Source organism: Capra hircus, chromosome 8, assembly GCF_001704415.2.
Source record: "Capra hircus breed San Clemente chromosome 8, ASM170441v1, whole genome shotgun sequence".
Taxonomy (NCBI): Eukaryota; Metazoa; Chordata; class Mammalia; order Artiodactyla; family Bovidae; genus Capra; species Capra hircus.
In genome coordinates this window covers 16,856,455-16,871,524 of record NC_030815.1, presented here as the reverse complement: position 1 = coordinate 16,871,524, position 15,070 = coordinate 16,856,455, and the positions used below count along the sequence as shown (strand labels likewise).

General features: G+C 47.1%; 1 protein-coding gene across 1 annotated transcript in view; it reads right to left on the bottom strand.

Moving 5' to 3' along the window:
- MOB3B (MOB kinase activator 3B) overlaps window positions 1–15,070 on the bottom strand; it is a 219,469-nt gene that overhangs the window by 51,476 nt on the left and 152,923 nt on the right. The gene's annotated exons all lie outside the window — the stretch shown is intronic.

The following is a 15,070-nucleotide window of genomic DNA, read 5'->3' as shown; positions in this document are numbered from 1 at the left end:
GGAAGGTGAGAGTCGGGGGTTGTTGTTCATAACACAGACTGGGTGGGTGGTCAGAGGAATCATGCAGGTTTCGTGTCTGATGACCACCACCCCCAGCTTGGTCAGAGCAACAGATAGCAGCATCCCAAGCCCACTTTCTTTCTCCATCTCAAACACTGCTTAAGCTCTCGTTATTTACATAGTTCTTAGGTAGTGACATCATAGATTCCAAAGTCAGATAGCCTTTAAATTCCTATATTGCTCCTTTTCCAGCTGTACGACTACAGGCAAGTTATTTAACCTCTCTGAGCTTCAGTTGTTCCATAGGTAGGGTGAAAATACCAACTGTTGTAAGGATTAGAAGTGATACCCAGAAAACAGAGCCTTTCTTAAATGGCCAGGAGAGTGTCAACATGTCTAAAATCCTCCTACAGTGCCTAGCACATGGTAAGAGCTTGCTAAGTGGGAATGACAAGCACCACCCCCCGAATCTCTCTGCTTTGTAAAATATGGGCCATCTAGCTGTTGTTATAAGGGAGCCCTTATCAGAAAAAGGTAGACATGACCACCTCCTTTCAGCAGAATTGCAGAGCAGTGCTCAGGGCATGTCCCTGGTCCCCAGGAAGCCTGGAGTTTTGCCGTCCGTGCCTCTGCTGGGTCCTAATCGCAGCTGCCTGGTGAGAGACATCAGTAACTGGATCGCCTGGGACCCCTGGACCGGGATGAGAGATGAAACACAGCTGGCAGCTGGCAGAGGCAGGGTCTGCCTCCCCATTACCCGGCAATGATACTGGCTTTTTTTTTCTAGAACAAAATGGCAACATATCAAATGAACCACGGGGAGAGACTGGGGCACAGCTTGGCAGCTGACTGTCTGGGCAACAGATGCTGGTATTTAGGGGTGGGGTGAGGCAAAGCTGGGACAAGGTGGAGGGCAGCCCCTCCCAGAGCTGATGGATGGTTTCCTCTGATGAAAAGGGGCTGGTGAAGACCACTGCTGCCAGGCTTGGGGAGGCTTTGGAGACTTCAAAGAGGCCTGAGACCTAGAGATGATGGAATCTCCCTTCATCCTCGTTCAAGAATATTCCCATCAGAAGGGGAGTCCTTTAACAACACTGAGACAATATCAGGAGTTGACATGTGTTACCTTGGCAACCTGTCTGTGATGTAGGGTTTACTAGTCCTGCATCACCAGTGAATAACACCAGACACAGATGAACTTGCTCCAGGCCATTTAGGTAAACAGTGGCAGGGCTGGGATTTGGACCAAGTCAGTCTGATTCTAAAATATAACTGATCTAGGACTTGCCGAGTGGGACCAGTGGTTAAGAATCCACCTTGCGATACAGGGGAATGCAGGTTCAATCCCTGGTCTGGAAAGATCCCACATGCCTCGGAGCAACTAAGCCCATGAGCCACAACTAGAGATTCTGTGTGCCACAATGAAGATCCTGCATGTCGCAACAAAGACCCATGCAACCAAATAAATAAATAAAATCTAACAGACCTGGTTATGTCTGGCATGTGACTCTCTGCCAAGGATAAAAGCACAGCTTAAAGGCTAAATGTAAAGAGGCATCTCAAGGTTACTTTTTGGTGGTGCAGAAATATAATTTTTTAAAAAGGAAAGGGGTGAGGAGAGAAGGGTGAAAAAAGTCCACACCCTCTGAAGCCACAGCTCCAAGGTCAGCTAATACTCTGCTGCCCTGAGAGAGATGTGTTTGCTCAGCCAGTGCCTTAGACTATGGATCTGGGACTGAGAGTAAAAGCTAACATTTACTGAGCACTGAAGTCTTGGGCTTCCCTGGTGGCTCAGACCATAAGGAGTCTGTGCAATGCAGGAGATGCAGGTTCGATCCCTGGGTCAGGAAGATCCCCTGGAGAAGGAAATGGCAACCCACTCCAGTATTCTTGCCTGGAGAATTCCATGGACAGAGGAGCCCGGCAGGCTACAGTCCATGAGGTCGCAAAGAGTTGGACACCACGGAGCGACTAACACTTAACAAGTCCAGGTACTGATATTGTTATCATCTCACAAGTGAGGAAACTGACTTGAAAAATTAAGTGGCTGCCCCAGGTCACAGAGCCAGCAAAGAATGCGGGGTTTTGGATCCAGGATTGTCTATGAGGACCCAGCACCCTGAAATGTAGAGTTGTTGCTCTGGGGTTCTGCACACACCTCCAGCTCCCAAGACCTTCCTTCCCAAGTAGCCTGAATCTCTTCAGGTGCACTTATCTTTCCTATCACCAGCTGCTCGGAAACATGGCAGGGGGGGAGGTTTCAGCTGTGCCAGTTTGTCTCTTTGTTTTTTGGCTGCTAAGCCATGTCTGACTCTCTTGCGACCCCATAGATTGTAGCCCACCAGGTTCCTCTGTCCATGAGATTTCCCAAGCAAAAATACTAGAGTGGGTTGCTATTTCCTTCGCCAGGGGATCTTCCCAACCTGGGGATCGAACCTGCGTCTCCTGCGTTGCAGGTGGACTCTTTACCGCTGAGCCACCAGGAAACCCCAATTCCCATGAAACAGCCACACAAAACTGAACTCTGAGAGTCTTGATATGTGTATGTGTGTTGTGATGTATTCCCCGTGAAACCCTGGGCAGTGATATTTCAGGGTTTTGTTTGTCTGTTTAATGTAACTGTGGCTTAGCTCAGTGAAAGTGTTTGCCTGGCCCAGGAGGTAGAGGAGTGGTTTGGCTCTGAACGAGACTCAGGCTCTTTCTTTGGCAGATGGCTACTACAGCTCCATGGCGTAGGGAGCCTCACTGTTGAGATGATCATTTTTTGACCTCCACTTGACTTCCCTAATGGCTCAGACAGTAAAGCGTCTGTCTACAATGCAGGAGACCTGGGTTTGATCCCTGGGTTGGGAAGATCCCCTGGAGAAGGAAATGGCAACCCACTCCAGTACTCTTGCTTGGAAAATCCCATGGACGGAGGAGCCTGGTGGGCTACAGTCCACAGGGTCACAAAAAGTCGGACACGACTGAGCGACTTCACTTCACTTCACTTAGCTCGGTACCTGGGTTGTAGAAGGAGCTCAAAAAATGTTTGCTTGTCTTAAATGAATGCAAGCTGGCAGTAGGAAGAATGAAAGGCTAATGAACCATCTCACATGGACACTGGGCTTGTTACCATGGCAGCCGGAAGCTGAGGAGGCCATGCGAAGCTCTGGGCAGAGGGCAGCCTGCGTGTTCCAGGGGGCACCACTGACTCACTCAGCACTGTATCCAACCGCCTCCTTTTGTTCCTTCAGCTTTTCTCAGTACATAAGATACTGGGGACCCTCCACTTTCGTGTTTCCCAAGGTCTGTCTTAAAAAAGACTAATTCTGGGAGATCCTTGGTTAGAAGCTATACTTGACCTTATATTTATTAAAAATGCTTTTTATGAAAGTTTGCAATATACCTAACCATAGTAAAGGATCTGAGAATGCCTATAGTCAAAAGTCCTATTTAACTCTGGAACTTCCTTTTACCTATAATAGCAACTGGTTTAAAAGTCTGTAATCAGACTTCCTAGGTTTCATTTCCGGCTCTATTATCCAGGAACAAGACAGCGACATCCAAACAACTCAGTATGTCTAACCCACAGTTTCCCCATTGTGAAAGAAACAGGGATGTGAATACTATCTGTAGCTCAGGTGGTGGTTGTGAGGATTAAATCCACACACGTAAAAGGCTTTGCTAATACTCTGCAGACAGGAAGTCCTCTGGTGAACTGTTAAGTTTTAGTATTGCATGGACCAAACAGTCTTTGTAACATACTTTTGGATTAAATTCTTCAAGCACATGTATTTTCAGGAGGGCAGTCTTGGTATCAATGCATCATTTTGCAAAGAACTATAGTAGTAGGCACTCGATTAAGCCCTGGATTATATTCAGCCTTGCATTATTTTCTACATATTTCTCATATTTATATCTTGTATTACTGTAAGTTCCCTGAACAAAAGGGGCTGTCTTATACTTTGATTCTATGTTTTAAAGCACCTCACACAGGGCTAGATAGGGAATACTCATCAATCAAAAGTGAGCCATAAGACAGCAGTGGTCTTATTTAGTCAAGATGTGAATCCATCATCTCCTATTTGGGGGAGGAAAAAAGCCTACAGCAGAAATGACAGCTTTCTCCCAGAGACCTGATCGGGTCCTGGCATGGAAGGCTGCACAATGATCTTCTAGGGAGGAGGGCTCTGAGATGAAGAACATTTTGATCTAGCCTAGCGGGTGGGAAGAAAAACTCTGAAATGCCTCCTTTCATCATGAAAACCTCCCTTCTTTATCTTTCCATATAGTTGTTTCAGGGGAGGGGAGTGATAGTTAAATTTCAGTCACTGTACTCAATTAGAAAGTTAATACCAGACAATATTAACCAGCAGTCTCAACCGGAATAGACTACATAGGTTTGGAGTTAAAGTTTGACTAGTCTTATAATAACCCAGACAAATCTTCTGACAATAATCTTGGGCAGGTACACATGGATCATAGAAAACAACCTTTGACCTATAGGTCCCTAAATGATTCATAAGCATGGACTAATCTCAGCTCCTCCCCTGAGTCTCAGATTCAAGCTGGGAAATGTCAGATTCCTAGAAGCTGGCTAGAAACAAGATGCGTTCAGATGAGTTCTGCAAAAAGGTGATAGACATCTAGCTGTCTAGGGAAGGACAAGGATGGCCTCAGGGCAAATGGTGTGGCTTGGCCTCTGCAAACAGAATTAGTGAGCCTAACGCAGAACCCCACAGAACCCCATTGGAGAAGACAATGGCACCCCACTCCAGTACTCTTGCCTGGAAAATCCCATGGACAGAGGAGTCTGGTATGCTGCAGTCCATGGGGTCACTACGAGTCAGACATGACTGACTGACTTCACTTTCACTTTTCACATTGGAGGAGGAAATGGCAACCCACTCCAGCGTTCTTGCCTGGAGAATCCTAGGGACAGAGGTGCCTGATGGGCTGCTGTCTATGGGGTTGCACAGAGTCAGACTCGACTAAAGCGACTAGCAGCAGCAGCAGCAACACAGAACCAGGCTGAGCTTGGATTCCAGAGTGGGCCCAGGCAGGATGCCTGGGTGGAAATCAGAATCCCAAACCAATCACTCACATGTGGTTCCAGCAGGAATTTGCTCAACAACTAGACTCAAAGCAAGACAACAGTTTGCTGAGTGATCAGGCCAAGGAGGAGGCCGGCCAGAGAGCTGGCATGAAGGCAGAGGGTGCGGTGAGCCCGCCGGGCTGGGAGCCCCTCTTGAAAGTCTGACTAGGCAGCCTCACATTCTGCTTCTGATGCTGGTGGGGACCTGGTACTCGGCCGGGACCCAGCATCTGACGGAGCCCTACTGAGTTTATGAATGTGTCTAACCACAGACCTTCTGATCTCCAAGCCACGCTGAGCTTGAGAGCTAAATCGAGCATGGAATACAGTAATTTCTCTGGGGCTCTACTTGGATTTGCCTTTTATCTCTGACTCAGTAAATCTCCTTTCTCCCAAACAAAACTGAATAAAAATTCCAGTAATTTCTGAGCTTTAATCCAGTTTCTTCCTTCCTCATCCCCCCACCCCCTCCCTTTTGCTAAGCCACCAAATGCCCCATTCAATCCATCCTCTTCAGGCACCTCTGGGGCCAAAAAAAGGCAAGCTGTTTTAATGACTTGTGTCGTTTTTCTTTTATCCTATTATGGAAGCTGCAAAAGGAGAGAGTCCCTCCGGGAATGCAGAGATGCTATGATAGGGCCACAGAGGGGAGACTACGGTCCCAGAGTCAGACAAGACCCAGGCAGCAATTTCTGAGCTAGATGCTACCCATTCTAGCTTTCATGGTTTTTCCTTTCTTTTCTTCTGGAGAGAAAGCCAAACGCTTGGAGCTGAGACCCCTGGTGTGTGACAGCGCTTGGTTGAAGCTGGGCAGTGGAGGGTTGGAGAATCAGGGTTCAAAGGGACACGAGAGAATGTCCCCGCACATCCCAAGTTCCACAAGCAGCTGGCAGAGATCCCAGCCTGTTGTTATTGCCACTCCCTTCTTTAGAGTTCAGCCCCAGACTCAGGTTCTCTCATCCCCAGACTCAGGTTCCCTGGCATCTTCCATCTGCTCCTGACACACTCCTGAGCACTGACACTGTTGTTCAGTAGCTCAGTCATGTCCGACTCTTTGCGACCCCGCGGACTGTAGCACGCCAGGCTTCCCTGTCCATCACCATCTCCCAGAGCTTGCTCAAACTCATGTCCATTGAGTCAGTGATGCTGTCCAACTATCTGAGCATGGTTCCCAGACACTAATTCCACTCTGAGGTGCATGCATCCTGACTCGTGTCTGAGACCCCCTCCAGACTGTAGGCTCCCGGAGGAGCTGGTCACAGATGGATCCCCTGTGCCCAGTGTGGAGCCCGGAGCAGGTGGGTGTGTGATACATCCTTGCCGGCTGCTGGCTTGAGGGTTGAGCTCTTGCGCCATCTGCTTACACCAGAACCAGAGCTCAGAAAGGCATGAGGACTGACTGGCTTGAGGTTGAGAGCTAGTCTGTGATGAAAAGGGGGTCTGAATGCAAGTCTGTCTGACTCCAGAGCCTGTTAGGCTCTTTCCACTCTGCTGGGAAAGTGGATGGGATTCTTACGGTTTGTTTCATCTCATGCCAACCCAACTGGCAGAGTCGAAGGAGCCACGTTTGTTAAAAAATGAAGGTGGAAAAGGGCGTATTGGCTCTTACTTCCCCAGAGGCATTTGTCATTCATGGTTGATGGTTCTGGTTAAGTGTCTGGCTCTGGCGTCAATCTCTGGTTTCAGAATCCAGCTGTGGAACTTCCCTGCCACTTGCCCAAGGGTGAGTTCGCTAAGTCCTAACAGGCTTGGGTTCCTTATCTGTGGAATGAGGATAATCGCACCTAGTATTTTGTGAGATTGTGAGGATGAAACAGAAAGCACAGGGCCAGCAGGCTCTCAGAGGCATTTGGCAAAAGGCCACTGATGTTACTACGCTGTGAGGGTGGCTCTTCCTCGTCAAAGTCCAGGGTGGGGGAGGCACATGACTCCGCACGGATAGAGCTCCCTATTCTCCAAAGGACTAGCTCTACCTGGAAAGCAGATCCGGACCCGAGGTGATCCATGGAAACACCGTGCGAACCGTCTGAGGAGCTTCCACATGACCCAGGATGAAGCCTAATGCGTTGGCCAATCCCTGGGGGACCCCAGTGGCTTCCTAGGTGGCACTTGTTAGTAAAGAAATTTGCCTTTCAATGCAGGAGACTTAAGAGACCTGGGTTGGATCCCTGGGTCGGGAAGATCCCCTGGAGATGGAAATGGCAACCCACCCACTCCAGTATTCTTGCCTGGGAAATCCCATGAACAGGGGAGCCTGGGGGTTACAGTTCATGGGGTCACAGAGCAGACATGACCGAAACGGCTTAGAACAGCACGCGCCGTGGCATGTCAGTTGTTCAGTTGCTAAATCCTGTCTGACTCTTTTGCGACCCCATGGACTGTAGCCCGCCAAGCTCCTCTCTCCATGGGATTTCCCAGGCAAGAATACTGGAGTGGGTTGCCATTTCCTTCTCCAGGGGATCTTCTTGACCCATGTCTTGAACTGAACCCATGTCTCCTGCAGGCAGGTTCTTGACCACTGAGCCACAGGGAAGCCCCACATGTCAGGAACAACGACCAAAAACGCCGCCCTTGCTCCCGCACACTGTCTATCCTGTTGAGAGCATCTGTGCTGTCCTTTGGGTCTTTGGGGGCCAGGACCAGGAGTGCACACGTGAAAATCCCTCTCCAAGTCATAAAAACTACTCATTCTCAATAGCTCATGGATAAAAACAACATCCCACACACGTGGGAAAAGAAAACAAGCCTCTGGCAGCGTGGCTGAGAACATACCATTTCCAAAATACTTGCAAAATAAAACGCGATTGGATCACAAGGAGAAAAAGAAGGAAGGAAGAAAGAAAAGCAACCCTAACAACATAGACCAATTTCTGAAAAATTCCCCCCTGATACTCTATTCTCCTGCCCATTCCCTCCACATTCTCCTGCCTCCTGCAGAATTATATATATTTATCTGAAGAGGCCTCCTGATCTTGCTGACGAAAACTCAAGTCTGGAAGGCCAACTCCTCTAAGCAGATGTTTTGTGTTATCTCAGTGCGTTCCTCAAGAAAGTGTCTGTACACTGTGCCAAGGAAAACAGTCCCGTGTAGCAAGACTTTGTTCCTCTGCCTGAGAAAAAGAAAAAGAAAAAAAGGCCCCAAACAAGCTGACAGCTGCAAATGGTTAGAAATAAACTGGCTACTACTCTCTTCCCCGACTCCCTCTGCCTGGTCTCAGCCTCCCCGCACTCCTACCCTGAGTTACTCTGGTACCTATTATCATAGTGGCTGGAACAGAGAAAGGAAAATAGAAGAGCAAGTGATCATACGTTCTAAACAGATTGTTAATTCTTTCAGACGTGCCATTTGCCGGGCAGAGGAAGTGCTGTTTCAGCCAACCACAGGTGCCTGCCTGTCACCCGCCCCGCACCTCCCCCAGCACCACTTCTCTGTTGCTGGAGGATCTTCTTTATCCACATCCCCACCTCTAGACTGGCTGGTGGCTCCACCCGCTTTGTCTGTGTAGAGGAGGATGTAGACCAAGATAGACCCAAGAAGACCTCAGAGAGGTGTTTGTTCATTATGGACTGGCAATAAAGACCATCAGAGACCATTTCTTACAAGCTCAGACCTGCCGAAAGTCAAATGGCCCGAACGAGAGAGTGAACTGTAACATGACGTTAATGAGCCTCATTAGAACTGGACAGTTAGACAGAAGCACCAATACTTTGATCACGAGCCCCAGTCAGAAACTGAAAATGACTTATGTTTTCAAAATACAACCTCTCTTTATTCACCAGCAGAATCTTTCTTCCATTACATGCAGGGCAATGAATACCCAGTCTTGTCTGATCTATATCTGTCTATCTATCTATCCATCTATCGGCTTCCCAGGTGGCACAGTGGTAAAGAACCTGCCTGCTAAATGCAGGAGACACAGGTTCAATTCAAGACACAGGTCAGGAAGATCCCCTGGAGAAGGGAATGGCTACCCACTCCAGTATTCTTGCCTAGAAAATTCCATGGACAGAGGAGCCTGGTGGCCACAGTCCATGGGGTTGCAAACAGTTGGAAACAATGGAGAGACTAAGCATGTACACACACACAAGCACGCACACACACACACACACACACACATACACACACACACAATGGAATACTACTCAGCCTTTAAAAATGAATGAAATAATGCAGCCGCAACATGGATGGACCTGGAGATGATCACACGAAGTGAAGGAAGCCAGACAGAGAAAGACAAACACTGTATGATATCATTTATACATGGAATCTAAAAAATAACACAAATCAACTTTACAAAACAGAAACAGACTCACAGACATAGAAAACAAACTTATAGTTACCAAAGGGGAGAAAGTAGGGGAGGGATAAATTAGGAATATGGGATTATCAGATACACACTACGTATGTAATAGATACACAACAAGGATTTACTGTATAGCACTGGGATCTATATTCAATATCTTCTAACATCCTATCATGGAAAAGAAGTTGAAGCTGTACATCTGAAACTAATACAAGATTGTATATTGATATAGTTATCAACAATGACTATAGTTGAAATTTTTACAAACGCAGAGAGACAACACACACACCCCACACCCACACACATGTACACAAAATACCAAATCGTGTCCAAACAGTTTCTAACCTATAAACTTCTCTCCAACCCGACTGCCACTTCCCTGGCTCCAGCCGCCAAGCTGCCAACACCTCCTGCCTGGCTTGCTGTGGCCCTCCCTTAGTGGGGTTTCGTTCCTCTACTCTTGGATTGCTCCAGTCTCCACCAGGCAGATGGAGGATCTTCCTCAAACACAATCTAACCAGGATGTCTTCTTTCCACACAAAACTCTACAACAGCTTCCTACTGCTTTAAGATAGAAGAATCATATACAACTTAGCAACTAAAGCAAGCAAAAACTGCTACAAGGTAAAATCAGAGCTATTTAACATGGCAGGCAAGACACTTTCTGGTTTTATAAGTCTGCATGTCTCCATTATTACCTCTGGATCCTCCCAACTTGCATCTAATACCCAGCCCTCCGGAGCTAAGCTCCATTCCCTCACTTCTGGGCATTGGCACAGATTGCAGAGTTGGTAGATGGAAACCCTCCTCCTCAGCTTCCCCTTTTTGTGCAGCTAACTCTCATTTGTTATTCAAGACTCAAGTAAGTTTTCACTTTCTTTGGGTTGTTCTCCTCACCTTTAGTTCTAGTTAGGCAAATTAGAATACCCTGTACTCTTCCCAGGATTACACTTACTATTGTCTTGTAATTGTCCCTTTTTTGGTCTCCCATTAGAATGAAAATTTTGAAATGTCAAGGAATATCACTTCCTGTTCACAGTTATATCCCTGGCATCAAACACATGCCAGAAAACGGAGGTTCTCTCGAACTTATGGTTGCCAGTGGGGATGAAAGGGGGTAGGGATAGTTAGGGGGTTTGGGATGGACATGTACACACTGCTATATTTAAAGCGGATAACCAGCAAGGACCTACTGAATAGCACAGGGAACTCCGCTCCATGTTATGTGGCAGCCTGGGTGGGAGAATTCAGGGGAGAATGGATACGTGTATGTACATGGCTGAGTCCCTTCACCTGAAGCCACCACAGCGCTGTTAATTGGCTATACTCCAATATAAAATAAAAGTCAAAAAAGAAAAGAAAAAAAAGAATATGGGGGTTTTCAGTGAGTATTTGTTGAGTGAATAAGTGACCATAAAATGACCATAGAATGTAGAGGTGGAGCTTCGCCTGCTTGAGTTCCCCTTCTTCTCCCGTTCCGAGGCAATAGCCCCTGAGTCACAGTCTGAAAACCATTGTTCTATGGGAAGATTCCCCAGGGAAATGCTGTAAGCCCATGTTTAACCTTGACGCATCCAAGGCCATAAGGCTGCAGTGAAAATTAATACCTATTTAACTCTTCACACCTGGCCGCAGTGAAAATTAATACCTATTTAACTCTTCACACCTGGCAGACCTCTGATGCATCTTTCTACTAGCTTCTCACTCATACTGGGAAAGAAGCATCTCCTCAAATTGTATTTAATATTTATATTGAAAAGTCTATTTTCATATAAATAGAAAACTATCAGGTCATTTTCCAGAGTTTCTAAAATTTGAAATAAGCCAGGACTGATTGATAAACAAAATATCCTGAGATACGTGATTGAAGGAGGCAGAGGAGAGAGAGAGAAGATAGCAAAAGCAATTCATTCTAGATTTCCCTGGTGGTACAGTACAAAATCAACCCTGAATATTCACTGGAAGGACTAATGCTGAAGCTGAAGCTCCAATTCTTTAGCCACCTGATGCAAAGAACTGACTCAATGGAAAAGACCCTGATGCTGGCAAAGACTGAGGGCAGGAGAAGAATGGGGTGACAGAGGATGAGATGGTTGGATGGCATCACTGACTCAATGGACATGATTTTGAGCAAACTCTGGGAGATACTGAAGGACAGGTAAGCCTGATGTGCTGCAGTCCATGGGGTCGCAGAGTCAGACACAACTGAGCTACTGAACAACAACAAAACATATATCAAAACATATATTGGGAAAGAACTATTGGAAATAAATTCCAGCCCCTTTCAGCACCTGCCAACCCTAATTCACTCCCTGACCCAGAACCACACCCAGAGAACCATATTCCTCTTTGGGGATTATATGACTGGGCAGGAACGGAGCCTGATCATAAAGTGATAAGGGAAACTGAGGTCTTAATCATGTCTGGAGGCCAGAAAAAAACTGGAAACATCATATTCAAATACTGAAAACCTGTCATTTGGAAAATGAAAGGGGGAAGGAAACAGCAAATGACTCACCCTGGGCCACAAAGCTTACAGGTGTGGGAGAAGAATTCAAGAATTTCTTTCTGACTTCAAAGTCTGTTCTCTTTCCACCACTTTACGCTGTCTCTTTCTGTGGCTGGAGGCAGTCCCTTCCTTCTTTAGATCAATGGGAGGACAAACCGTTGTATTGTCAGAGATGTCTGAAAGTGGGATTCATGGTCCAGGGTGGTGGTGAGTTCCCCACGCAGGGAGATGTTCAAGCAGAGGCCACTTGCTAGTGTTAGAGACAGGACCCAGGTAAGAGAAGGTGGTTTCCACCACCGGCTGCATATGACAGTCACCTGCATTTGTTAACAGGACAGATTCCCAGTCCCCTTTCTAACTCTCTGGGTCTCGCAGGGATCTCAGGACTAGCTAATTTTTAAAAGTACCTTGGAGATTTTAATGCAGCTTTTGGGAATCGCTGGGCTGTCCAAATCTGAGATCCTATGACCACAGCAACCACAGTGTAAGAGAGGGCCAGCTGTGGGATGTCAGCGCTGGTGTTAACAGTGACAACGATACCAGCTAAGTGTTTACTCTGGTCCAGAGCTAGTGCATCATTTCACAAACTACCCCACAAGGCAGGCGCCACCACCATGCCCATTTCACAGATGAGGAAGATTAAGTTCCCTGTCCACAGTCATACCACAAAGAGGTGAAGGAGCTGGGCGGTGAGTCCAGGCAGGCTGGCTGAAGACCTTTACTCCTCATCAGGAGAAGGAACCAAATGTGACCTGATTCAAAGCCATCCAGTCCTAGATAGGTTCTGAATAAAACCCACCAGCAGTTGATCTCCCAGGTCACAAAAATTCCACAGCACAGAACTCACCAAGAAGTGAAGTAAGGACTTCCCTGCTGGCCCAGTGGTTAAGAATCCTTGTGATGCAGGAGATTCGGGTTTGATCCCTGGCAGGGAAACTAAGATCCCACATGCCACAGAGCAACTAAGGCCGTGTGCCACGGCTAGAGAGCCTGAATGTGCAACTAAGACCCAACACAGTCAAAAAGCTACAAACCTTAACAGCAACAACAAAGTGAAATAGATTCTCGACCACGAAATGACTGTGAGGACTAAAAGTGTCACAAAATTCCCATGACATAAAGTCTGGATTTCTCTGGCCTACACGTATTATATTCGGTTTTTAAAATCTGAAGTCTTCAACACAGCACGAATTCACCCTGGTAATTCCTACTGCCCTTCCTTCATTCAAAACCAAACCCAAACAAACCACGCTCATTAAAAACGGTTTTATTGTGTCATGGAATGTTCAAACAAAATGACATTAAGTATATTGACACTCAGTTAAAACATTAACCCCAGTGAAACTCCTGATGTGCTAATTCAACTGAGCCCACTCACACCCTCCTGGGAAAAGCTGGGTCACCTGCTCTGCCTTGTCCAGATCCTCGCCCTCCACGTACTCTGGGGGCCAGCTTCAGCACCAGGAGTGCAACTTCAGTGCAGACACTTGCTCAATCACGGATATTCTGTTTCCTCCCTCTGGGTCACCTCAGTCTTAGCACATGGGATCTTTGTATTCTGTGTGCTGAACTCCCTGAGGACTTTCCCGGGTAAGCATTCTGCTAAACTACCCTCTTATTAAGGCTGACTCTGGGCAAAATATCTAGAGGAGTGGAGGTGGTCTTCTAAGCAACCCAGTACCCCCAGAATAGTTAAATCACTCTTGTTCTTGCTTCCAGTCCAAGGTCCTTAAGCTCTTCTTGCTTTTTAATGATCCTGTCTCTCAAAGTTCCTAACCCTTTGTGAGACTGGTTAAAAAATCACAGAGAGGGACTTCCCTGGTGGTGCCGTGGTTAAAAATCCGCCTGCTAAGGCAGACGACGCAGGATCGATGCCTAGTCCAGGAAGATTCCACATGCTCTGGGGCAACTAAGCCTGTGTGCCGCAACGCCTGAGTCCACGCGCATGCGCTAGGACCCACGCTTCTCAACAAGAAAAGCCACCGCAGTAAGAAGCCGAGCGCGGCAACGAGAGAGGAGCCCCTGCTCACCGGAACTAGAGAATGCCCGTGTACAGCCATGAAGAGAAACGGATGAGTAAGACAAATAAAACTTTTAAAAATAAATAAATGAAAATCACAGGGAAGAGTTGCAACAGCTTGAATGAGGTCAACCAGCAGAGATGTCTGGGGCTTCTCCCTCTGCCTTAAGGAAGCTCAGTTCAACCTGGGCTTGGGAAGAGGTGGAGCCAGTGTCAACGTTATAAACCCAGAAATCACCTGGGAAGCCAGGACACAACCTCTCACTAGGGTCACAATCAATCAGGGTGAACTTTGGAAAGGCCTGATGAACTTGTGTAGGTTTCAGGCTCCTCAGTGAATATCCACAAGGTGTAGCTGAGATCAGTGTCTCAGACTCCTCATGGCAGGGGCGGAGGCACCACTGGGCTAGTGGAAGGAATGAGAGATCTCTTCTCCCATCTAACCATCAAGTTCCTTTCCAGATGTAACAGTCTGTTGTTCTGAGATGCTATTTCCCAGTGAAATAGATGGCTGTCTCCTCTTAGGGTTGCTTCCCCAACCCACGCTGATCTGAAGACTGCTAACAGGCTGACACCTCTTCCCCAGAGGTCTGAGACTCTAAGTCTGTCCCTGCAACTGGGAAGTTGCCTCATTCTCTGCACATCCTGGCATGAGATGGGTCCCTTGACATCCCTACCAAGTGCCTCTGCAAACTGAGCCAGATGCAGACAGCTGGCGTCGGGGCAGAACAGCCATTTCAAGCAGCAGAACCCAGGCTGGGCCCCTCGTGGCACTGCCTGGTTTGTGATGGAATTAAAGATGTTTGCCTTTTAGCTATGGCCCCAGAATGTTCCAGGTCCATGAGAAGATCATGTGAAACTGGCAAGGGTTGGACATAACCTGATAGGAATGGGTATTCTCGAGTCTGAAGCCTTGGGGTCAGAAAGCCTTGGGTTCATAGTTTTGATGCCCTTTGTTCCAGCCCCACTGATGGCATGACTTCATCTTTCTGAACCTCAACTTTTTCATAGGTTAATTGGGCAATCTGATAGTTTGGTGGAGTGACTGGTACTCTAAATGTTCTTATTTGTTATTACTGCTCCCACTTTGTATTAATACCTCATCAATGCCTGGCCTGCCTTAAAATGTGATGAATAAAATAAGCCAGAAAGTTAAGGGG